This window comes from Notechis scutatus, chromosome 2 (assembly GCF_049901735.1).
Source record: "Notechis scutatus isolate UNSWTSFEM ecotype Mainland chromosome 2, rNotScu1.2, whole genome shotgun sequence".
Lineage (NCBI taxonomy): Eukaryota > Metazoa > Chordata > Lepidosauria > Squamata > Elapidae > Notechis > Notechis scutatus.
The window spans coordinates 185,615,018-185,642,346 of NC_142010.1; the positions used below are offsets into that span (position 1 = coordinate 185,615,018).

The 27,329-nt window shown below is 38.1% G+C and overlaps 1 protein-coding gene and 1 pseudogene across 1 annotated transcript in view; one reads left to right on the forward strand and one right to left on the reverse strand.

Annotated features, from left to right (window-relative positions):
* The window catches only part of LINGO2 (leucine rich repeat and Ig domain containing 2), a 784,226-nt gene that overhangs the window by 127,388 nt on the left and 629,509 nt on the right, over positions 1-27,329 (forward strand). The window lies entirely within an intron of this gene.
* On the reverse strand, positions 19,251-20,010 carry LOC113415034 (ADP/ATP translocase 3 pseudogene; annotated as a pseudogene).

Below are 27,329 nucleotides of genomic sequence, written 5' to 3' on the forward strand. Positions count from 1 at the left end.
GGTATCTCAAACTGGATGGTGGCTAGAATTGTAACTTTTACCCTGAAGCTGCTTCTGTCTGGTAAAATCTCTCTTTCTGTTGAGGTAGTTGGCTTCCATGACAGGTTTCCTGCTTTTTTGCCTTATGTGATGATATAAAATTTTGAAGGGAAAAAATGATAGAAATTGGGTCTATTATATCCGGTGGGAATTTGGCTTACGTTGATGCTAACGAAAGGAAAGCTTGGTAACGTTTGTGTATTTTACTTTTTAAGAATATTTTCTGCCATCATTGCAGACTGACCCTTTCTCTCATGGGAGTTTCACTTGAGAAGATTGCAACTTGACACTGGTGTTGTTTGTTTGTTTGTTTGTTTATTGAATTTATACAGGCAACTCAAGGAGGCTTACAGAATATAAAACCACATTTAAAACAATAAAAACTAACGAATAGAACCAAATAAATTAATATAGTACAATATAACAAAATCACCCCCCACCTCCCATCCACTCCCGCCCCGGCGACAGCAGATCACACAAGCCATTTAATGGGTTTAGATATGACAAGGACAATAACTCTATGGCTGGCAAAATTCCTACTTGGCAAAGGCTGCTAATCATGTAATTCTGTCAACACAATATGATTCCCCTCAGACTTTTTGCCACAACTGATTTTATTTTTTTAAATAATGGGATGGTGGCTGACTGAAAAGTGCCAGACTCATTTTAAAATTATTCTTATGAAAACATCTCTGGATCCAACACATGGGAGTCTATAAGAGTGAGTGGCTGGAATACATTAAAACAATAATAGTGAAACTTTCATAGATAATGTTTATTTGAAAGTGAATATATTTCCCCCTGTAAAAAAAATGGGAAGAATAAAAAGGAGTGGGACAGTGTTTCTCAACCTTGTCAACTTTAAGAAATCTGGACTTCAATTCCCAGATTCTGGGATGCTTCTTTGCTGGCTGGGAAATTAGGACACACTGATGAAAGAGTTCTGAGAATTAAAGTACAGACAACTTAAAATTGGTAAGAGTAAGAATTACTGGTTTAGAGAACTGCAAGAGGAAGAATAACCATCCAAGTTTTTGCCTTTCAGCAAATGTGTATTTTATTACTGTTCATACTTATGGACAACTCATACTCAATTTTGTGTAAGCCTCCACCAAAATTCCTAATGCAACTATTGGTCATTTTTCAGCAGCTGAATGTGTTTTCTAAGATGTATAATATTCAAGCCTCAAACTGGAGGAAGAAGTTTTGCAATGTGAAGAAGCACCTTTGAGAGAAATAGGCAAGGTGATGACCATTATGTCAAGATCTGTAAAACTAATTAAATTTAAAATATAAAATAGAACAAGGTATAAAAAAGACTGTATGGGAGCATTACTAATTGGCCTTACCAATACAGTACTGTAGCAAGGCCGTTCCAACTTGTGAAATACACTTTTAAGATGTGATTTAAGCTGTGAGAGCCACTAGACTAACCATGCTACTACACATGGCTTCAGAGCCTTGCAGTAAGTGGTTGCTGCTTCCTACCAATACATTGATAATGTCACATCATAGTATCAATTCCAAGGATTCTCTTCTTGTAGCAGGGAAGTCTTGCGGAAATGGAAATTCCTGAATGAATCTGAATTTCTCGTCGTGCTTGGTAATAGTCTGAGATGTTATCTGTTTTCACCAAGTTCAGGAAACCTATTCTTTTCCATTGTTTTTCTCTGGAAGATTAAAGATTAAGGATTTTAAAGGAAGATTAAACAAAGCAAAAGTAAAATAGAACAATAAAATAACCGGGGGGGACACCAATGAAAATACTTCAGTACGGTTAGTTGAAGTGATGTTAGATGTGACATGGAATTTGTTCTCCAAAAATCTTTATAAATTCTCTATATACCCATCCATTGCATATTTTCTAGATGTTAAAAAATATTTGTTTTGATAAAAGGTTGCATTTAAATAGTCCTGGTAATAAATTCATATTTTTGCAAACAGAATTTGTTTCTACTTGGTCACATCTGCAGCTGGCAATAATGGAAAATCTTTAGCATTACTAAGTACCCTTTTAAAAAAAGCATGGTGTAATTTCTGCCCATTAAATAAGTAGTTCCTCTCCACTGGGAAGATAATCCTGAATGGTGGTTTAAATTTGGACTTCGTTAGGTTTTTTTTTTTAATGCATCCATTCACAAATTATTCTTCCCTATAGATAGCTTCTAATGGATATCTTTGGTATGCAGTATGGTGCAGCAACAGTAAATGGAAATATTGATTTATTTCTTTTTGAGTTCATACAAATTCATGAAGGAAAGGGCTTAATGCATTGCTTTTAAATGGCAGACCGGAATCTTTAGGTAGAAAAATGTGATAGGTAGAAAAAAAAATCAGTATAATTAATTGACATTTTGGGCATCTACTCAGGCCTATGATAACTCTGGATTGAATTTCTCAGTTTCTGTGCTCAGTTGTATAAAGTATAAAAAAATTAAAATCATCATAATTAATTGACATGCTGGGCATCTATTCAGGCCCATGATAAATCAAGATTGAATTTATCAACTTCTGTGCTCAGTTGTTCTAATTTGCCAGTCCAGCTTTCCTGTCTAGCTTATGTCCATTAAGTTTGCAGCTGCTGTATCCTATGCCAAGCTTCGCTGTCCAACCTATCTATTAATGTTCAGTCTCAACGAAGCTAGGAATTTACAACGTGGTGAGCTTCTAATATGTTGATACTGCAACTCTCAGAATACACAATCAGCATTGTGAACAGAATTCCCACCAGAATGAAAAGGAGGCAAGGGGCTTCATTTTTAGTTTAGCATGGTTTGGTTTGTGTTCATCTTCCCTACAAGTAATTAGAAGTAGCTAGCAGTACTTCATCTCCAATCTCTTAGCAACCTTGCTGAGCTAGTAGACAGACTGATGGAGTATTGCACAAGACACTGAAGAACAAATACTGCTGGAACAGCCTTTGCTTATCCCATTCGGATGAGGCTGTCAGGAAAACAAAGGAAGCTATCATAGACTTGGCTACTGACAGAATCAAGTTTATTCCAATTTGTTTCCACATCATGAGACAATCTATTAAGGGGGAGGGACGGTTGCCTTGACTAGCTGATCTGCCTTAGCGATTGACTTAATTATATGAAAGACTCGTGAGATTCTTACTGTTGATGTTTTTACATTTTTCGCTGAATGCATTATTTGATTATAATTTATTGATTTGGTCTTTTATTTCATACTTTCTTTTAATCCATTTTATCAGTCTCACACTTTTTTTTTTTTTTTTTATAAAAAAAAAGGTCTCTAACTCTGAATTCATTCAAATAAAATAGTCTGTTCATCCCATGCATTTTTGCATCAGTTTCTGACAATCAACTCTCTGATGTTCAAGAAGCACCTTCGCTCTGTGACAGCACATCTTTTAGGCTCCTTCAGTGTCTCCATCTGAAACGACACACGAGCGCTCCCCGTTATAGCAACTACTATTCTTGGAAATGTCATTACGTTTTTAAGAGGAAAAAAAAAATCTGATGTTGAATTCTCCGCTATCATTTAAAGTTCGAACCGTTGCTCTGTATTTCATCTAATTGAATTTAAAAAACATTGGTGGATTCCTCCCTCCTCCCTTAGAATGCTACTACTGATTTTGGCATTGGATCAGATGGGCCACCTCCAGATTGACTCTTCTGGGAGCTCCTGGAAAAGGATTGGGTTGTCTTTCTATCCCCTCAGTTCCCATTAGAGGTATGAGTGATGGCAAGCTGTTGTTGCATTGTAAATTGAAAATTGTACATCATTTATCCCAAACGTCCTCCTCCTTCCATAAATACTTTTCTTGTTATCGGTGATGGAATGTGTAGCCGGTTTTGGAAACACTTGAGGAGGCAGTTAAGGGAGCAACGGAGGCATTACAAAGAGTTTCTCATATCCAGGGGTGGAGAAGGAATGAGAAATTATGCTAAGTACAAGTTGCATTGGAAGAATTACTTAGGTGGGCCTTCAACATTCTGTTACATTGCCCAATTAGCAATAATTCTTTCTTCCGGAGCTAGCAGTGGTTCTTGTTTCTGAGCTTGCCAGCCTCATAAAACTGGATATTATCTCAGGAGATTAAAGGATCCACAGTTGTTTCGCTCAGCTCCGTGCCTCTCAAATGGGACTTTTGCAATTAATTTCCTCCAGTTTCCATAGATAATTGATGCTAGTCATCAGCCACATTGAAATACTGTAAGCAGTTAGAAATGGAAGGGGAAGACAGCTAACTCTGACATTAGAGAAGCCATAGCATATTTTGCCTGTGTTACCTGGATGCAAAAGGAATAGTAATTGAAATGTAAAGGAAGCCTCTGTCAATATCCCCCACCCCCCACATGTATCATGTATACTGTACTTCAGGCAATGGAACACAGGCTGTTTGCCTTCTCTTCTGCAATTTCCTTGCTCCTTCTAAATCCTGTAGACTGGTTTCTACTCCAATAGAATAATAAGTAAGAATTTATTCTGAGTGAGAACTTATTATCATGCTGATTTAAAAAGGAAGCAAGACTATCCTTTTCATTAATATTGATTGTTTCATATTTTATTGGAGGAAGGAAGTAATAGAAACGAAAGATTACGTCAGATTTCTACTAGCTGGGTTTTTATCTACTTACCAATTGGCTTGATCCCTTTGTCCACCCAGGTATAAGTACTCTCTTGATTTCAGACTAATGTGAGGGTAGATGCCTGATAAATGCCAGTAGAAAATTCAGTATGAAGACAGTGGTTGAAAATAGACTAAACAAGTCCATCTCCCTCCATATTGCTGCATCTCTTAATTAGTAGAAATTAGGAATTGATAATGGTAGTAGTGATTGGGCGAATAGTTTGATTAGGAAAATAGGTACAAAATTTAGGTATTTTGTTTTATATTTGGGGACATGGTTAATATCCTGAATCAATTAAGATTTGAATACTTCACACTTCACAGCCAATCATGAGATGCCCAGAAATTAGCCCTGGGAAGTACTGTTGCACTGCAGAAGATAATGCATTAAGACATCTTATCGGGAAGCAGGAATTCAGTGATCTTAAACAAGATTTTGGGATAAAGTTCAAAACCAGATGGTAAGGTACAACCTAGTAAGCCCAAAAAGAGGTGATGGAAGGAAGAGGAAAGGTTAAGGTAAGGTTAAGGTAAAGGTAAAGGACTCAAGATAAGTCTTTTACCCTCTAATGGTTCTGTTCATGTTTGCTATGTTTATGTGGCCGGGGACCCCTAGATTTTTAACCCAGTCACTAGAATGAAAGAAGAGAGGTAGGACTTCCATCTTGTTCCCTGTTACTTTGTTTATGATATAATAATCTGTCTTGGGTATCTATTCAAACTTGCTCAGGTTTGTCTCAATGAGAGATCTCTGTGTATGTAGGTGCATACATACTTAGAGGCCTTTGCATCTGTGCATGCATACATACATTCATGCAGCCCCTAAAACAGAGGTGGTATTCAGCAGATTCTGACCAGTTCTGGAGAACCGGTAGCTGAAATTTTGAGATCCGGCAAATACCACTTCTGACTGGAGATTTTACAGTATCCTTCCCCTGCCAGCCCACCAAGCCACGCCCACAGAACCGGTAGTAAAACAGTTTGAATCCCACCACTGCCCTAAACCACCTCTCAACCATAAGATTTAGTGGGATTACTTAAATTAAAGAATAAAGATGATCTTGCTTCCCGGTTTTTCATATTTCACATGTTTATCTCCTTGGAACCATGTACTGCTTCTGGAACTGACCTAAAACAACGTTGACTTTGCTGAAACCAAAGTGAGGGATTAGGGGAGGGAAGCACAGAGAGTTGTTCAATTCATGCCATGGTCTATATAGTGGTGGTGACTATATTTTTGGCTCCTGAGAACGCAGCTTTTATGAACAAATCTCATGACCTATTTTCGGGTTTATGTTCTTTTTTGTTTGTTATGTTGTTGCCTTGTATAAAGCCAGATCAAAATGAAGGGGATGTTTTTGGCCTTCACCTTGGAGGTTTGCCTTTTAAGAGGTAGAACAGTGATGGCTAACCTATGACACACGTGTCACTCGTGACACGCCAAGGCACTTTGACTGACACGCCTGTTGGTGTGGGGAAAACCTGCACATTTAGAGGCTGCCTGTGCTCTGCTCCAATCCCTGCTCCCTGCTTGTTGCGTGGAGGCGTGGTGTCACCGCTGCCGCAAGATCTTTGCAGCAGAGAACCAGTTTTAACCGCCATAAACTTTGTCAGTTTCATTACCTCAGGAACGCTACAGGAGGAAAGGAGATCCATGAGGTTCACAGCCCTGTAAGGTGGCCTTCCGATCCCCACATCCTGCACCTGCAGCCCTGAGACCAGGGAGACGAGTTTCACAGCCCTGTGTGATCACCCCAGCCCAGTCCGTCATAAACCAAATTATTGATATTTCTTGAAGTGACACATGACCCGAGGAAGGCTACACTTTTTCCTGATTTTTGACACACCAAGCTGAAAAGGTTAGCCATCACTGAGGTAGAACATCAAGGAACATTGCCACCGCTGCCTAGAAAGCAACAATTGTTGAATTATTAGCAGCTAAATAATTGTTGATTTAATTTTCTCATTATGTAGCATTCACCTATCAGGCCTAGTGTTGAGATGTGAATTTACCTGGTTGGTTCTTGTGATAATGCCCATTATCATGATTCATAGTCTTCCAGATGGAAAGATAGGACTGAAGAAGAGGACTTGCTTGATGCAGGGAATTCCACGACTGATCAAGAAAAAGATGTGACATTTTTTTTCAGGCCATGAGCAGGCATTGGTAATTGGTGATTTTATACAATGTCACAGGTGCCAAGGATAAAAATTGTTGAAAGAATTGAATGGCCAAGTTCTAATCCCAGATCTCAGCCATCTAGCTATCTCTATATCTTGGAGGTCAGTGGGCGCCATCTAGTGTTACTGGCACCACATTGTCAGTTTCACCTCATAGGAGAACTAGAAATGGTCCTTTCAGGCCCCATTAAAGAAAGGATATTGATTGTGGAGAACCTGAAATAGGTCCACCCACATATGGAAATATGATATTTGGAGCAGAATATATTATATTAAAGAACTTTTTTTCCACTTTGGAAAAATGAAAATGAAAATTACTTAAAAAGTATTACCATTGCCTTGGAGATATCTCAAATGCTCCAGAGGAACTGTGTAAAGGATTAGGGTTTCTATCCCTGAAGCAGACTGAAGTATGTTAATATAGCCTTGTTTATATAGTGTATGTTGGCTTAAAATTCCATGAATGTGAATACTTGCATACAACTTTTCACAATTTATGTGTAAAATAGAAGTAGCAGAATTTCCATAACACATAAAAATGTGGGTTTCTAGATGCAGGAAAAAGAAAATAATTCTACATGTTCCCCAAAAATAGAGATTAGGAAAAGTCCTGGAGGTCTGATAAGATCTTTAGTTTTATCATTAGTCCCATCTCGCTGTTGCCCAATCTCTCATCATGCATGACTTTATGAGTTCATTAGCCAGCTTGACTTGCTCTAGCAATTTATTTTAAGGTAAAGGAAAATAAATTAACTTTTCTGCCTCATCCTACAACAATCAGCTTTACCATATTTCAGACAGTGGCATCATTGTTCCTAGGACAGTCCCCTATCTAAAGTATCTATCTAATCTATGTGGATATTCTCTGTCATAGGAATTGCTGTATAGAATTCTTCCTATTCTGTGCTCAGTTGCAAGCACTTAACAAAATATTTTAATGAATGTAATTGATAATCTCTGCACAAATGCTTATGAAATTTTGCATTCTTCATCTTCCCCAATGTTTCTAGCTTTTGTGCAGGTATCACCTCATTTAATTGGATACAGAAGGAGTGTAATCAAAGTTGCTCTGTTTTCATTTCTTCAAATCTTGCTCCATGATTCTAGTGCTCTTGAATAAATGGTACTTGGACACTCCTAGACCATGCTTAACCCTGTATAGATTTTTTTCATGCATTTCTATCTTTGTGGAATGCAAAGGCACACTTTTCTGAAGGACACCAAAAAGGGAAAAATTAGTAGTAGAAGTTATGCAAGTAGTGGTAGTATTTATATTTGGTATGCACTTATATAAGATGTGGGAAATGGGACCAGGATTTTTCCCCATGCATTTGTGTACAGGTGGTGAACAATATATGAATTTTGGTCTCTCTTGTATGTAATAAATAAAGCTGAGTCAATTTTACAGGGTTTCTTTAATTCTCATCTGAAAACTTCTCTTCTATGCAATTTTTCCTCTTAAAATATAGCTTCACCATAATATTTTGCATACGTTTCTTCTTATTAACAATATCGCAGCATTATTGTGCTGAACTGGTTTGTGGAAATAGGCACCATAGATAACCCATGAAATAAAGAACTGAGAGCGGATTAAACATACGGTGTTCAGTACATTTGTAGCAAATATGGTGCTGATGTTGAAATTATCATATAATCACAGATCCTCAATACTTTTGATGTACACATAACTGAACTTGCCTGAAATATTATCAGGGGAAAATGGCTGTTTTATGTTTCTGTGTTGTGATATTTCCAGTTTAGTGTGTTCCTAAGATATGTTCAGCTTATAGCTTCTCATGCAAAGAGGGATAGGATGCTTTTCGAATTCACATATACAGAACTCCAAACTATGCAACATCCCTTTAGGGGGGAAAAAAACTGATGCAGAAGTTTATTCTCAACAGATGGGGAGACAGTAGGAATCATAGTGCGCATAGGCATCATTTGAGGATGGAGAGTAATGTTCTATTAAGATAAGTGTAATTAGATAGATTCATCAGCCTGCACTACTCACTTATTGTGAGAACAGTGGGAGCAACAGATATGTAGCTTAAATACTCATAAGGAGCTTTGTCTATCTAGGCTCGAATTAAGATACTTTTAAAACTTTGTCTAGTGCAAAATGAAGCTTATGGAGCCATACTCTCATTAACAATAAGTGTTGTCCTAGGGAATGCCTAGAGACAACTTGAGTTTTTAAGAAAGCTGGCAGGAGCTGATATTTCATGATTTGTTTCCAGAAAGTGGATATTCCAGTTCTTGAAATGCCTGCTGTTCAAATAAACCTTCCTTAGAAATGATATGACAGTTAAACATTGCATGGATTTTGCAAAAAAAAAAAAGCAGCATCTTTTCAATAGCAGCTAGTGACTAGAGAATGGATGTATCTGACTTAATCTATTTTGATAATCAAAGAACAGAAGTTCTTATTTTGTACTAAGCCATTCAGCAGCAGGTTCATGGAGAAGTTAAAATTTGGACCCTGCATAATAATTCAACATCTCTGAGCTTTTTGTCAGAACAGTGTAATTTAAAGCTGTACAAATCCATGCAAGTTAGTAGAGTTTATTCAACAATTTAGTAACACATTATTCCTGCATACATAAAAGGGTGTTTTTCCACGAGAACTGAACTGACATTTCATATCTAATACATAACTATGGGTATATCAGATTTTAATGAGTATTTTTCTTCTTCCTCAAAGCTTGCAATTGCTGTGTTTACCAGGGGCCATGGAGCACATCTAACTTTTCCCAACCTCACCGGATGGAAGAAAGAAACTATTAGCGATAGGTGTTTTTTTAATTAACCAGACTTTATGCCATCAAGGGCTTCATAGGAAATAACGACATCGCCAGAAACCAACTGGCTACCAGTGCAGCATATTCACGGGGCATAGTGTGGTATTCCTTTCACTTCCCCTACTGCCATATTCTGGATCAGCTGTAGCTTCTGGGCAGTCCTAAAGGTCAGCCTACATAGAGGCCCAAGTTGCTTTTGCTGATTTTTATGATTTCATTAATATTTGAACTAAATAATTGTTTGATGAAGTGGGAGGATATAAAAGGCTAGGAAAAAGCCAGATCAGATATTATATCCATCAATAAGACAAAGATTTTGAAGGTTTTATCTTAGGAATCGCATGTAGGGAATTTATTGTCACTGATAATGGAAATTCATACTGACATCTACTTTCAAACAGACTGAAAAATGATATACCCTTAGCGTTGGTAGTTGGCAAGTGACAGTATATAACTATGAATGCTTAATGTGTTACTTAAATTATGGACTCATAGATATGGAATAGTGACACAAAAGCAGAAGTGCAATATATTCTAATAAAGTTTGCAAACTGTGTATCAACGGTGATTACCTAATTCAGAGGAAAGATTTTATGAGATCAATTATGTATTTATTTATTTTGTTTGCTTAAACTATTCATTGGAAAGCACAAGAATATTAGGGAGAAATCTGTAGTAGCAGTGAGTGAAGAAGTTTAGGGATTAAATTACACATACAATAATGGGTTCCAGCCTTTCTATCCTCAAATTATAACTCTTCAGATTGTAGGCGATGGATTGTGTTTTTCAACAAACTTTAAAAGTTCCCAGAGTTCACTTCATGTAATATGTAATATCTCTCTCTCTCTCTCTCTCTCTCTCTCTCTCTCTCTCTCCCTCCCTCCCTCCCTCCCTCCCTCCCCCTCCCTCCCTCGTATTATTTTATTTCATTTCATTTTTCGCATTTCTGAACTGCCCATCTTTCTCAAAGAGAGATTCTGGATGGTGTGCAATAAAATGTCGGAATATAAAAAGTGTGCCTCTGTGTATCTCTCTGTGTGTATATATATTAAAATGTTTAAAATTAACTTTTAGAAAGAGACAAGAATAATCATAAAAAGGAGTCTTTTGGGGTACCAACCAGCCCCACAGCTATGTGCTCCTCTGGGCTACAGAGCCCTATTTTAACCCCTTTTTGGAAATTAACTTACCTCTGGGAGTAAGAATATTCCACAGAGTGGGGGCTATGGCAGAGAAGGTTCTCTTTCTAGACCCTGTCAGTTGGAGTTTTTTACCTGATGGGATCTGCAACATACCTTCCCTGCCTGACTGGATGGGATGGGCCAATGTAATGGGACAAAGTCGGTTGTGCAGGCAGTCTGACCCTGTGCCATGTAAGGCTTTATAGATCACAACCAAACTCTTGGATTAGAACCGGAAGCAAGCTAACCAGAGGTGGCATTCAGCAGATTCTGACCAGTTCTGGCGAACTAGTAGGGGATATTTTGAGTAGTTCGGACAACCGGCAAATAACACCTCTGACTGGCCCCACCCCCATCTATTCTCTGCCTCCCGAGTCCCAGCTGATCAGCTGGGTCTTCTTTTGTTGCCCTGCACAGGAGAACAGAGATGGAAAGCAGGTTAGTGGGGTGGGGAGGGAATGGGATTTTGCAGTAACCTTCCCCTGCCATACCCACCAAGCCATGCCACGCCACACCCACAGAACCTGTAGTAAAAATGTTTGAATCCCACCACTGAAGCTAACACCTATACAGTTTGAGGAGTGGAGGTGTTACATGTGACTTTTTTGGGGCACCTAATATAGCTCCTGTGGCCATTCTTTCAGATACTTATGTGTTTTATACCTTTTAAAAAAGCATTGGCAGACATGTATTTTATAAAGCTTTGCTGGCTTCATCATTTCTCATTTGTCCAGCCTCCCTGGAGAGAAGCAAATGTCTCTCCAATATTTTTTCTAGAGGGAAAAACTGTTTTCCCTCTTCTGAAAAATGTAGCAGAGAGTTGAGTTCTAATCTGTCTTTTTGTCTCATAGGCTCCTTTTTTATGTACAGATTACATTATACCCTTTATTACTGATGCTGTTGAGATTTCATCCTACTTGGTTTGGCATACAAATCAGCCCAACTTGGAATGCCTGGCTGTATAACAAATTCCATGCCATTCCCCCACAACAGTCTTCGCCACCTTGGAATATAAAATTTCATTCTGTTCAAGTGAGGTTAGTATGCAACAAACTAGCTGCTCAAAGACAGCTGCTTGGCCGGCATATGCTCAGATCCTTTTTCTTTTTGAAAAACCCTCTTTTCCTCAGAAAGGAATTGTAGTTTGATTTGACTTGATTTAAGAGTAACATGTATAGATGTGAAAGAGTTTACGTCCATGGTGTTCCTTCTGAAAATGGAAGGGCTTCTTTAAGATTCAGTAGAATCACTTGATAGAGGAAAAAGGAAAAGGCAATTCTCACTTTTTCTTTCCCCCCCCTGATGCTTCCCCCCCACCTGCTCTGTCATGATAGGCAACACAATGTCCACAAACTTCAAGGTGTTTGTGTCACCCACAAATACAGAGTCTGTGCACTTCAGAAATTAAAATTAAAAAGTGACTGACTGACAGCTCATGGGATATTAAAAGTGAATAGAGCCATGAAATGAAACAAATATTTGCATATACAACCTTTTGATATCTTGTAAATACTTTGATAATCCCAAATCATTTCTGCAAAGAGAATTATCAGGTGGCCAGTAGTTTTAAAGAATGATTTTAAATAAATTTAATTGCTTTTAACAATTCCGTATTAAAGAACGTGTTCATGGGCCCATATATTTCTAAATAGGTTATTTGTATTCTCTTGCTTTTCTAATAGAAATTGTGTTTTTCTTTTAAATTGTGTGTCTGAAGATACTCATGTTTTCTTTGAAAATGTGTTTTTTCCCCCCAACCATCTGGCTTCTATGTCTGTGATTTTTCTGTCAGGAATTTAGCATATAACAACCCTGCATGTATAAATAGAGTTGATTTAAAACTTGAGTCTGCTGACACCTTGGCTTAATTCACCCTTCTAAATCACTTTTTTATGCCTCTATAATTGGTAGCCAGGATAGACCTTATTTTTCCTATTTAATTTGTCTAGGGATTTTCTCTGAGATTGGTAAATTCTAGGAACATGTTTTTGTATATGGAAGAATTTAATTTGTTTGCTGGCTAGAAACATACAAGCTGGGAAAAGCTGGACATTTATTTATTTATTTATTTATTTGATTTGCCAATTGTTTACAAGATAATAAGTATAAGTGTATACATAGTTGTGAATACATGAAATTGGGTACATATAAGAAAAATAAAAGAAGAATAAGAGAAACAATAGGACAGGGACGGTAGGCACGTTGGTGCGCTTATGCACGCCCCCTACAGACCTCTTAGGAAAGGGGTGAGGTCAATAGTAGACAGTCTAAGGTTAAAGTTTTTGGGGTTTGGGGAAGAAACTACAGAGTCGGGTAGAGTATTCCAGACATTGACCACTCTATTGCTGAAGTCGTATTTCCTGCAATCAAGTTTGGTGCGGTTAACTTTGAGTTTGTATCTATTGTGTGCTCTTGTGTTGTTATGGTTGAAGCTGAAGTATTCATTGACAGGTAGGACATTGCAATGTATGATTTTATATACCATGCTTAAGTCAGACCGAAGACAGGCGTAATTCAAGGTTTTCTAGTTCTAGAATTTCAAGTCTGGTGGCATAAGGTATTCTACAACGAGTAGAGGAGTGGAGAACTCTTCTTGTGAAATATTTCTGGACTTTCTCAATTGTGCTAATATCAGATACGTAATGTGGGTTCCAGACTGATGAACTGTATTCGAGTATTGGTCTAGCAAATGTTTTGTATGCTCTGGTTAGTAGTGTGATATTACCAGAGAAAAAGCTACGTAGGATTAGGTTAACAACTCTTAATGCCTTTTGGCTATGTAGTTGCAGTGGGCTCTAGCACTTAGATCATTAGAGGTGAGTATTCCAAGGTCCTTTACAGAGCTTGGGTCATCAACAAGATCTTGACTATTCAGCTTGTATTTTATTTTCTGATTTTTTTGCCAATATGTAAGACAGAGCATTTATTTGTTGAGATTTGAAGTTGCCATTTGTTTGACCATTCTGATACATAGTCAAGATCTTTTTGTAGGGTAGCAGTATTGTCTGTGGTATTGAACAGCTTTACATCATCAGCGAAGAGAACGCAATTGCTCTTAATATGATCACAGAGGTCATTTATGTAGAGTATGAAGAGAGTTGGTCCTAGAACACTGCCTTGGGGGACACCACTATTGACAGGTACTGGATTTGATAGGACGCTCCCAATTTTGACCATTTGTTGTCTGTTTGACAGGAATGCTTCTATCCAGTTATTCAGTTGTCCAGAGATACCATAGGATTTTATTTTTAGGAGTAGTTTGTCGTGTACCACTGAATCAAAGGCTTTACAGAAGTCTATGTAGATTGCGTCTATTGCTTTGCCCTGGTCGAGTTGTGTCGTCCATATTCTCATATCTGCAATTAATTAGCACCACCAAGTCATGAATGGGCTGAGATTTTAGAAGAACATATGAAGTTTTAGTCTCATTGTGTCCATCCATAGGAACAAGGTTGATATGGTTCCTATAACAGTCTTATAAATCAGTCATCTTGATTGAACTTTGATGCTATTTACAGGCAGGCAATAAGAAAAACAAAAATTAAAAGCAAGACTGAGAAAAAATTACATTCAATGATATGCATATATTCACACAACTGGTAGGACACCCTTCAATCTGCTCAGTGGTCCTCTCATTCTTGACAAAAGAAGTAGCTATAGGATTAAGGAAGATCTGATCTGTTCAGAGTACCTATTCCTGACTAGAGGAAGATCACTATGTGGTTGTGGTTTAGTTCTCAGCTGTAATTCTAGCAACTATGGAAGTTCCAAAGAAGTGTTGGAAAAGCATTTATTTTTCCTCTCTCAGTGGGAAAAGGGAAACAAACACTCATTTTAGATTTATGCAGACAGTCTCTGTCTTCTCTTTCAAATAGGCTTCAGACATTTGGTAATGTGGTTCGCTCTCAGTTAAACATTAATTATTTTAATTTGAGGGTTTCTGGTCTACGGCTCTTTTAACTGATAGCCTTTACAAACAACCAAATATTAAAGTCCTAGTTGCACGGCGATTGTATCTTTTTAAGTTCTACTTTCTGGAGAACTGAACACCACTATTTTTTTGAAAGTACCACAGGAGACAATCATTCCTGTCCCTTCTAGAGCTTTTTAAAAATTATTTTTCTTCCTATGGGACAATTTCTGTAAATAAGCCAGTTGGTGCTGGTAGAAGGCAGAATTCTTTGAAGCCCACACTAAAAGCATCCTCTTATTAGAGAATACAGTGCTGAAATAATACTCCTTGGACACACCAAAAAGCTTTCCTTGTGCCTGAAATTGCTATAGAAATGACAGTATGGGAATGGAAAAATGGAAGTGGATGAAGGCAGCTGTAATTCAAAAAAAATTATAGGCGTCCCAATTTTGATCCTGCTTCTTTGTGGAGAAAGATTTCTGTTCTCATCCAGCGTTCCTTTAGTGTGGGTAGGGAATCTGATAATATCGGAGGAATCTGATAATTAATGGCTGCCATGTTCCCTGAAAGGAGAAAATGTAGAGGAAACGTCTCAGTAAGAGATTATTCTTTTTTAAAAAGCATATATATTTCAATATTCTTTGTAAGATAATTCTTTAACATAGAATCATGGAATTCTATTTACCAACATCCAGTGGCATCTAGTGGATGATAGCTTCTAATTCTTTGGGAGAAGGGTTTATCGAACCTCCTCAACACCTTGATTCCAGATCCCCCACCATTTCAGCACTCACTTCAGAATTCACTTCAGCAATTCAGGATTTGACACTGTTATGCTAAAGATGGTGTCTGCTTTATGAACAAGCTCCAAGCAGCCATGTGAAGTAGAAGTGAATGAGGAGGAAATAAATGCTCATAGTCAACTTTGCAGCTGATTTGTCCTTTGGACTTCTTGATTTCTCTCTGCCATTTTACCTCATCTTAGTTCACACACAGATTGATGTAATAGTAATTAGTAATAGACTAATAGGGATACAATCAAGATCAAGGGAAGTACTAATACCACTCTATAAAGCCTTAGTAAGACCACACCTAGAGTACTGCATCCAGTTTTGTTCACCACATTATAAAAAAGATGTTGAGACTCTAGAAAAAGTACAGAGAAGAGCAACCGGGATGATTAGGGGACTGGAGGCTAAAACATACAACAAACCATTGCAGGAACTGGGCTTGGCTAGTCTAGTAAAGAGAAGGACCAGGGGAGACATGATAGCGGTCTTCCAATATTTGAGGGGCTGCCACAGGGAGGAAGGGGTCAAGCTATTTTCTAAAGCGCCTGTAGGCCAGACAAGGAACAATGGATGGAAACTGGACAAGGAGAGATTTAACCTGGAAATAAGGAGAAACTTTCTGACAGTGAGAACAATCAACCAATGGAACAGCTTGCCCTCGGAAGCTGTGGGAGCGCCATCACTTGAGATTTTCAAGAAGAGATTGGACTGCCATTTGTCAGAAATGGTGTAGGGTCTCCCACTTGGGCGGGGGTTGGACTAGATGACCTACATGGTCCATTCCAACTCTGATTATCTGCTATCTGTTTATTTTGGTTTTACAAGTTGTCCTCATTTAGCAACCATAACTGGAAGCAACCACTTTGATGCTAAGCAAAGCAATCTCTTTAGTGAAACTACAGCTGTGCTTTATTATCTTACTTCAGCTTTCTTTTGCTTTACAGACCCGCAAAGGTCATATATCTGAGGATTAGTCATAAAGTTACTTTTCGTCATAACCGTGAACAGTCACTAAATGAGACAGTCACTAAAGGACCAGTACAACAAATATGTGAGCTACATTTCTCACCTTAGGAGAAAAAGGCAAGAATGTCTAATACCTGAAAGTTTATTATGATTGGCTCCTAGTGGATGGGAACATTTGTATTATTTTGTAAATTATAGGTCAGGAAAACTTCATTCATGGCTTGTCTGGGATTCTTTAAACATTAAAGTATATTTGAAAGCAATATTAATAGCCATTATTAGTTGGATTTTGACCTAGACTCAATCTATCAGCCAATCCTAGAGCATGAAAGGGGTTTGCCTTGCCTAAGATGTCAGATCTATTGTTTCACGTTTATGAAATGTCAGGCTAGCAAGTTGAAGGTATTAATATTTATATGCCTGATTTTCAGATCATAGTTTTAGTCCCCAGAACATGAGAAACAACATCTTTGCTAATTGGCTTTCATGCAATTGGGTCGGAAGAGTGTTATGCTTTAGGGAGAGAAGCAAGTCTAATCGGTCTCTTTTACAGTGCTGTGTGTATAAGACTCCAAGAGGCATTCACAGAAACTATGCTTAATTACAATTAAAAATAGAAGCAGTATCAACTGATTAATAAGTGAATGCCTGTAGCCCCACTTTTTTTGACATTAACAACACAACGTTAGCATTTGCTACTGGAGAGGAAAATGCTTTATTCTTCATTAAATTTGTTTGCAGCATGCAAGAGCGATTTTTGGTTTTGTGTTTGCCACAGATTGTTCAGGAACAAAAGTCACTATGGTAGCTATATGGAAGATTTGAAAGATAGTTGATTCCACTCTTTTTCCTTACCCTTCCAGTATGAATTTCATGGTAAGAAATGGCACTTTGTATGGGGCATTACTCATAAAAGCCAGAATATCTAATAGGAGCTCCAACTATGCAACCCAAAAGCACGCCTTTGCAAATATACAGTGTGCAATGAGAAATATAGGATATGCTGGAAAAGCCATTTCCATTTGTTGTTTTCCACGTGTGTAAAGACCACATTTCCTGGAAATCCCAGGCAGCAAACCAATTACATAATTGAGTAGTTATTCTGAAACATGTATTACCAGAACATCAGGGTAGAAACAAGTTTTGAAAACGAAAGTGAGTTGTAGAAAGTTTTTGGATAAGAAGGATTAGTTTTGCTCCTAGTTTGCAGAGAATACACACACACACACACACACACACACACACACACACACACGGATAATTTGAATATAACATTCCATGTTTTAATTCTTTGCTGCAATGAACCTTTTAGGCAAATAGTGTAATATTATTTTTACATCTGAATTAGCTTAATGGGATACGGTCTAATTCTGGAATATCAAATGGATTCAAAACACTTTACTGAAATAAATCAAAATACCTGATATTATGTGCTTAATTCTTTGTTTTTCAAAAGTGAGGAAAATTACAACATGACTGATGCCCTTCATCCATATATGAAATATAAATACATACAAAAATAACAGGATTAGTTAAACTGGAGAATTTAAGACATAAAGGAAGTGGCAAGGAAGTTTTATATGTTAAGCACGTTATCATTAATACATTGCAAAAGTTGAGCTGAGTGACTACGGAAATCAAATAAATAAACTTCTGATTTGGATGTGAAGAAAGAAATCAGCCGAGACTGAAAAGATATGGAACATTGAGTAGCTTTCAAATTTCAGGCTTTTCAAATATTTTATACTTTAAGGAAGCATGCATAATATACTCCCTCTTAGTTTTCTCCAATCATGACTGTGAGATAGGTTGGGCTGAGAAAATATCTGGCTCAAACTTATCAGGTGAATTTCATAAACTAAGATGTGGTCTTCCCACATCTATTTCAGAGCTTGAGTAATTAGAACTGGAATGTTTTCTTGTGTACTGACCGTTAATGAGTTATAACTAATAAGCAGAAATCTATGAAGTTGGAAAAAGTCAACCTTTTGACTCAGTTGGGAGGAACTAATGAAGTTACTTTTACATAAAGCACATATGATAATCTATCTTGACCTGTGGATCTTGTTTCTCAGTTGATTGGCAAACACCTTATAAAAAAAAAAAATCCTCAATGTGCATAAAGTTATAGAAATGACATGTGGCATATCCATATCAAACTGCATCAAATAGCATATTCTGGCAAGCTATGCTATAGCTGATTTATAAAATTATGCATTAAACATCAGAACATCATGTTTTATTTTTATAGAGCTTAAAATTACTAGCACTCCAGAATACTTTTCTAAAAAGAAAGATAATTTCTTACCTCCGGGCTCACTATGTAAGCTGGCTGACAGAAGAAGAATGATAAGAGAACATCCTAGAAAGGGTATGTGAAAGCAAAAAAGAGTCAGAGGTTCACAAGTTGAAATTTTTTTTTATAGTATATAGACAGTAATAAACTATAAAATACCTGAATTTTTCATGCCACAAACACGGATGTAAAAGATTTCTAAGTGTGAGAAGAGGTTAGAGCATATGACTGAAGAAAATGCTGAAGATAATTAGCAGATTAGATCACATGCGAATATAGCCAATAAGAAGCTGCATAAGGAGAAATTAGATAGGGATGACATTATACTCCCATACTACCACCTCTTATAATACTAGACAACACAGTATCAACAGTAGAGACCTTCAAATTTCTAGGTTCTACTATATCACATCACCTAAAATGGACACCTAACATCAAAAACGTCATCAAAAAAGCACAACAAAGAATGTTCTTTCTGTGCCAACTCAGAAACTGAGATAGGAGACCATGCCAGCTACTGAAGTCACTTTTTGTGCAATCATCCAGCTTATCACCATATGAGTATTCCTAGGATCTGGCAACATACCTTTTGCTGTATCATAGATTCCAAAATAAGCAGCTCTATAGATGATTATGCCCTGGACAGAGACATTGAAGCCTTGATATAAGCCACGCAGGCCATCAGACCTGAAGATTTTGACGAGGCAATTTCCCAGCCCTGTGAATTCTCTGTCAGCGCCAGCTTTTCCAACATCAGCTGCCAATCAGGTTCTCACAAAATCCAAAGGATAGACAAAGCAGAGGGAGGTAGCTCCAGCTACACCACCCGAGGCCAGGTTACCAGCAAAATATCTCCAGAACTGTGTGTGCTTGTCTACTCCTCCTAAAAACACTTGCTTATACTTATCCTTGAAGGCAAAGTTGAGTGCCTGAGTTGGGAAGTATCTCATAACATTGGCTAAATTTCCACGCTAGAAGGACAATATTCCTTGCTCTTTGGGAATGCGGACAACACAGTCAATGATTCCTTTGTATTGTTGATCAACAGCAATTTGTTTACTTGCACGTTGCACCTGAAGCAAGAGCTTGATCCGCTCGATGGGAGCCACTGGCGTTTTGCTGATGGCCACAGCGACGACCCTCACAAGGAAGTCCTTGGCGAAGGAGATGGCCTGCTCTGGCATGGCCGCAGTAGTAGATCGGAGCCGCCGGGTGGTACCGAAGGGAGGGACTGGGAAACAGGATGCTCTGTAGTTGCGGCCGCAGCGCAAGACACTGAAAGGAGCTCAAGAAGCTGCTGATACAGTTCTACAGGGAAATTATTGAGTCTATCATCTGCACCTCTATAACTGTCTGGTTTGGTTCTGCAACCCAACAGGACAGACACAGACTTCAGAGGATAATTAGGACTGCAGAAAAAAAACGCCATCACTCTGCTAAACAAATAATTCCCTCAACACTGTCCAACTATTTACAAAGTCTGCACTACTGTTACTATTAATTTTCTCATCACTCCTTATCCCCTCCTACTTGTGACTTTGTCGCTTGTATCCTTACAATTTATATGGATTGTTTGCTAGTATGATTTGATTGCTTATTGTACCCTATGACTATTATTAAGTGTTGTACCTTATGATTCTTGACTCTTGACGAATGCATCTTTTATGTATATAGAGAACATTTGCACCAAGACAAATTCCTTGCCAGCAGCAGTGGCACGTAGGCAACCAGGGCTTTCAGAGCCTCACTTACCTAGGGAGATCAGATGGTAGAAGGCTGGCTGGCTGGCTGGCTGGCTGGCTGGCTGGCTGGATGGATGGATAGATGGCTGGCTGCTGCTGTTGCTGCTGCTGGAAGCGATGGCAGTGGGCGGGAAAATATGGGAAGTGATGTAGCGCACATGCGCTATAAGGAGTGGCTGGGCGGGGCGGGTGGGGGGAGAATGCCATTAGTGATTGTCGTGCATGTGCGTGATGTTGCGCATGCGCAATAAGGATTGACTGGGCAGGAAACAGAGGAGCGGGTGGAGAGGGGTGAGACTAGCCAGGGGCCCGTTTTTACCAGTTCTCCAAATTACCGGGAACTGTAACAACCAGTTCTATGGAACCGGGCTGAACCAGTATAATCCCACTTCTGTGTTCAGAATGCTAGGAACACTTTATTTCAGGTGTAATCTGATGTGTTCCAGCTATTCTGGACTACAGTAAGATTCATAAATCTTTTTCATTGCAAGTGCCGATCAGGATTATGGGATTTGAGCTGCAAAACATTTGGAAGGGGGAAGCTTGCCCTTTCCTTGACTATTTCACAAGCACCCTCCAAAAATATGGGTTTCCCAACTTTCATTATCACAGCTCTTAATTGGGGATTATAGGAGTTGGATCCAAACATTCCAGAGAAGGTTATGTATTGGCTTCCCTAGTTTTAATGAAACCTCCAAGATCATGGATATTTTTTTTTTTTTGAGAGAAAAAGACAGTAAGAAAGATCATTGGTAAAAGCATGCAGGAAAGGAACCGTTTTGACTGAAATTTTTACAAATACCATATTTTGGCTTTCATTCCAGCCTTTTGATGTGAAAAAGGAAAAGAAAACCCTGCTTCTTTTCCCAGAATTTTTTTTAAATGAGTTTTTTTTAAAAAATCACGTACAGGATAGAATTATTTTAATATGTTAGGAGGAAATACTTAAATTCCCTTTTCATTTAGCAATGAACAAAAGTTTGTCAGCATGCTATGTATTTAATCTATTACAAGCTGGAGTATACTCCAAGAGATCACTGGTACCATAGAAAAATTAGTCTGAATCAACCTAGTTCAGATTTAGATTAATATGTTTCTCTATGTGATAACATTCTTCCTGTATAAATCCCTGACTTAAGGGAAAGTGCAGCAACTGTTAGGTTTTTGGCTCTCTCAGAAAAAAAAAAATCTGTCGCTGATGCTTTATTGTAGTTATATCACCTTCAATTTTTTAAATAATATTAATTAGTATTAACCAGTATTTTATCTTTCACACAAAATTTCACTGATGGCAAAATTTCAGAGCAAATGGGAGACTGCTGTTTGGATGAAATATCAGAGGAATGTCAAACAGCCAAACCAAGTTTTGCTAAGGCAGCCAGCATTCCTCAGGAGGTTGTGCGCATCTCTAGTTTAAGCCAAGATCATGCACGGCAAGATGTGTTCAGCAATGGTCTACTTGTTAAAATGGCTAACAGCAATGAACTGAAACAAAAAAAAAAAAAGCAAGTATATAACTCAAATTTCCTGGCATGTATCAGAAAGACAAGTGTTAAGTGTGCTCTCCTGATCATCATATTTATTATAAATTAATTGGATTATGAGTGAGTGAGAATATCTATTTATATATACCGAAATGAGAAGCATGCTTAATGAGGATATGGCTGTCAGGTCCCTTTAAACAGGGAAACTAACAGATAACTATTATAGTTCCCCTCTCACAAGCAAAGATTTTGCAAGAGGAGAAGGTGGCAAAGGAGCAAAGGAGCATCGGCTACCCTATTGGTTTCTTCTGGCTTTCCCATCAATATGTGAGAAACTGTCAGGGAATTTTGAAAACGAGGGTCAGGTGACTGCAATTGACCTTGTCGGTGTGGCAGCTGTGTTGAACAGCAGCAGTGCAGTGGAGCTGAAGCAGCAACAACTTTCACAAATGTCGTTGTCCCAGAATTATGTCAGTTAGTGACTTGAATTACATTGGTTCAACAATTCTTGCCCTGAACCATCCAGTTTTGCTCAATTGAAGGTTACAAAGCAAACAGACACAAGAGCTTTAGTAGTATACAGATAGCTATTAATTGGAGTAGAGGGAGGCATATTCAAAAGCATTGTTTCAATTAACAATGCAAGAGGTAGAAGGAATTATGTCAAGTCTGGTTTCAGAATCTGTATAAAAATCACTCCGTATGTTTGTGTGTGTTTGTGTGTGTTCAGGCATAACTCTGGAATGCCTCGAACAATTTCAACCAAACGTGGTAGACAGATGAAAATAAATACTGTGGCAGTAAGACACCCCTAACACCCTTCGGGGTGTGTGTGTGTGCGTGCCTTAAAATGACTTCTGTTGCCATGGTAACGGCTTCACAGTACTCCACAAGGAGGCTCCCTCTAACTTGTGACACTGTGCGAGAGAGCTACTACATCTAGAACCTCAGAGACAGTACAACAATGTTAGGCCCAACTGCAGGATTTTCCTGTCTAATACAGGATTGGGATAAATAAATACCTGGGCAATGCCGGGTTATCAGCTAGTTAGAAATAAAAAGCAAATAGAGCAAACTAAGGATTAAATACCTTCAGAGTTCAATTTTGGCTCAGGAACAGCCGATTCATGACTGAATAAACTTTTAATTAGAGTTTTTTTAATGCCTGATTTCAAAAGTTTGTTCTCTATAGTTCAAGGCATAGGTAAGATCGGCATAGTATTGAAGGGTTGAATTTATTCATAGACAGTCAGATAGCACCTATATTTTTTTTTTCATATAAAGCCTTAAATTAATTTATAACCAAGATGTTTCCCTATAAATCTGTCAACTTATGTAGGGAATTTTCTAAGCTTGGTGAATCAACTTTAAGTAATGTCCAATTTTTGGTTTCATTGCTGACTCCCCTCCTGTTAAACGTTTAACTGCGGTCACTTGCATGGTCTGTTTCTTCAATATTTTGTTAGCCTACTGTAGGAGTTTGGTTTCCCTCTTTCTCTGGAGATTTCAGAAGGACGAGTCCCTTGGATATAAATGTCACCTCTTATGACTGACACTACACCGTTTTTCCTTTGTTGCCTACAGCTTTCAGCTGAGAGCTGAATTCTGCTTTTTTTCTGTCTGTACCATGATGACTGAGTTATCTTCCAGGCTGTCTCACGTCATGTTTTAAGAGAGTGTTACAGGTAGCCCTTGAGTTGCGACGACAATTGGGATCAGAATTTCCGTTGCTAAGCAAGATGGTCATTAAGTGAGGCCTGCCTGATTTTACAACCTTTTGTGCTGTGTTTGTTAAGTGAATCACTGCAATTGTTAAGTGAATCATGTCATCTTTAAGCAAATCTGGCTTCCCTCACTGACTTTGCTTGTTGGACGTCGACTGGGAAAGTTGCAAATCATAGAATCACAGGATTGGAAGGGACCTCAGGGGTCATCTAGTTCAACCCCTTGCTTAAGGCTGGAGCCTGATAGCATCCCAGTCATATGGTTGTCTGGTCTATTCTTGAAAATCTCCAGTGATCACTCCAGGATGCTACAACCATTGTAAATACACGTTAGTTTCCAAGTGCCCAAATTTTGATCACATCACCATGGAGATGCTGAAGTGGTTGTAAATTATTTATTTATTTAGCATATGGAAAATATGTGGACTTATAGTAGCACCTGTGGCAGGAGTGGGATTCAAAATTTTTAACAACCGCTTCTGTGGGCGTGGCTTAGGTGGTGTGCATGGCTTGGTGGTCATGTGACTGGGTGGACATGGCTTGGTGGTCATGTTATTGGCTGGGTGTGGCCAACTCAATATCACTCATATCGAGGCTCGCAGGGCCTCTCATGACTGTGGGGATGCTGCAACAGTCGTAAGCATGAAAATGGTCATAAGTCACTTTTTTCAGTGCCATTGTAACTTTGAATGGTCACTCCACACAAGCAAAGTACCAGCAAAGGAGGGGAAAAAAAAACTCCAGAGATGTTCCTGAGACAGGAAGTCTAGTCCTGCCAAGAATGTAATAAGGGTTAACGGAGAGACAGTTTCTGTAAGCAACACCAGAATGTTTCCTTCCTGCCTTCCTTACAGGATTAGTCCAGTAATTTCTTCTAACAACCGGTTCTCCGAACTGCTTAGAATGTTAACAACCGGTTCTAGCGAATAGGTGTGAACTGGTAGAATCCCACCCCTGCACTGAGGGATAGAGACAAGACCGCACTTAAACAATGACTCTTGGCAGACACCATGTTGGGTACGGATCCTGTTCAGAGTTGACCAATGCTGGTAAGGAAGGTCAAAACCTGGCACCTTTTGTGTAACATCATCTACGTAACTGCCTGTATCTGAACGTTCAGCAGCCCATGTGGCTTTTCACTGTGTGTGGAGCACAAACGTTGTTAGACAGCTGTTGAGCAAATTGTAATTTTGTTGTACTGCTTCATGAGGCTTCCTGCCTTTATAGAGCTGGTGGTGCAATGCGGCTCAGGATGGGGAGCCATTTTGTTTATCCATTGCCATGTATTTAGAGAGCCAGAAGTTCTACAAAGATGGTTGTAAATGCGAAGACTGGTCGCAAGTCACTTTTTTCAGTGCCATTGTAACTTTGAACAGTTGTTAAACAAATGGTTGTAAGTCAGGACTACTCCTATGTTCTAGATTCAAATGTTCTAGACACCCATCACATTTCAAGCACCATCAATCACCATCACTTTAGCAATCTGACTCTCAGTCATCCTACTGTTTCTCTTTTGAGTTAGCAGCTGCAAGCAGGCAGACATACAGAGATTCCTGTTTTTGCCCTTCCTTTTTCTAGAGCAGTTGTGAAGCTTTTGTATAGGAAGACCCTTCAGAAGCTTGGCTCCTCTCCAAACACGAGGCAGGGCTAGAAAAAAAATCTGTATTTTCCCAATCTATTAAAGCTGTCCCTCTCTACATACTACTGTACTGCATTGTGTGAAAGGAGTTAATGTTTTCTAGTCATTTCTGTGTGAGTTTCCTTCCTTAGCCATTTGACACCTGATAGATCTCTGTTAAAATATTAACAGTATGTCTCTCTGAATTTGTACCATTGGAACATACAAGTCTAATTTCTTTTTAATTTCCTTCCTGTCTCTGTAATCCCTTTGCTTATATTAAAGTGTCTATAATCTACGCCAGATCTCTTTGGTGTATCACACCCAGACAATGCTTGCTACTGAGGCACAACTTTCTGCATCTTATTTGAAGATACACTTCAATGTGAATAATGATTGAAATACTTTACTAATATACAGCGTCCATTAAAAAGTCCCACCCAATGCTCCATATATTTCTAAGGTGCCCCTAGCAGCTGTAAGAGCACAAAATTATAAAGCAATAAATTAGTGAAGAGCCACTCTTGCAAACAATATTTAAAGTAAAAAAAAAAACATTTGTTTTGGAGGAAGAGACCACTGTGGAATTATGCATTAAAAAGTGAACGAAAAAGAATGTTTTCCCCAGTTTCTGGAAGATTTTTAAAAATAAAGGTCTGTTTTGCAAGAAAATGTGAGCAGGCATAATGGAAAAAAACATCATTGTTTAACAGGTCTGACTAACCATTCTTTAGCAGCAATAGCATGAAAGCAATAGTTTGAAAGCTTTTACAACATCCATAAATCTTTCCTTTTTATAAACTACTTTTTTATGAAATTGTTTTCTCCCTGTTCTAAATTTTGTTACATGTTGTATTATGTTTTTTTTTTCATTTATAAAATTTGAAGAGAAACCAGAGTGGGTTTTTATTATTATATAATAACCTTATTATGGTCTATTAGTGTTGTATAATTTTGTAGTTGAATTCTCTTCATTGTTCTGATAATTGATCAAGTCATTATTTTTTCTTCTATTTTCCTCCCTCTTTGCAAATCGTTTCTAAGTTCTAGTCTGCAAATCACTTTAAGCCTTTTCCTTGGATTGAAAATTGACTTATGTAAGTGTAATATGAAGAACAGATAAGATACTTCTGGCTAAACAACAAATGCTTTTTTAAAATATTGGCAGAGATTAAGAAAAATCCATGTCCTCAATAATTGTTATTGCCCATTTTGCAACAGTAATTCACTTCAATCCAAAAGTATTGTCACCTTGAGTTATTTTTAAAAACAATAAAAGCAGGATACAAATACAAAATAAAATAAATAAATAATAAAGATCCATTGGTTGCATGGTCAATATGCCAGAGCATCAAATTTATGGAAGATTGTGGCTCTTCATTTTCTTTGTCAAATGCCTAGAAGCAAAATTTATGAGACAGTTGCTCAACCTCTCCTCCAACTGTCCTTCATGTGGAGGCCCATATACTCTCAGTGCTATGATCACATTATATCAATTTTGAAAAACCTGCATTGGTTTCTGAGTACAATTCAAAACGTATAAAGGCTTTTATGACTTGGCACTTAAAGATCTCCAAGTTACTTTCTCCAATCAGACTTCACTCCTCCATGATATCTCTCAGGAAAAAGTCCTGGTATTGACTTACCAGAATTTTCCATTTACAGATTTTCAAGTTATTAGTTACTTTTGCCAATACAAATAAACTTGACTGTAACTCCAGTCTAGAAAAATTCAGAAGTCAGGAATGATGTAAACTAATCCTTTTCCCTCAAATTCCATTTGCATACTGTTTGCTGTTTAGTAGTATAGTGACTGGGTGTGATGTGTGCTGTAGTCAGTGATGGGGTTCAAATTTTTTTACTACCGGTTCTGTGGCTGTGGCTTGGTGGGCGTAGTAGGGGAAGTACTGTTGCCCGTTTTACAACAGTAATTGACTTCAATCCAAAACTATTGTCACCTTGAGTTATTTTTAAAAATAATAAAAGCAGGATACAA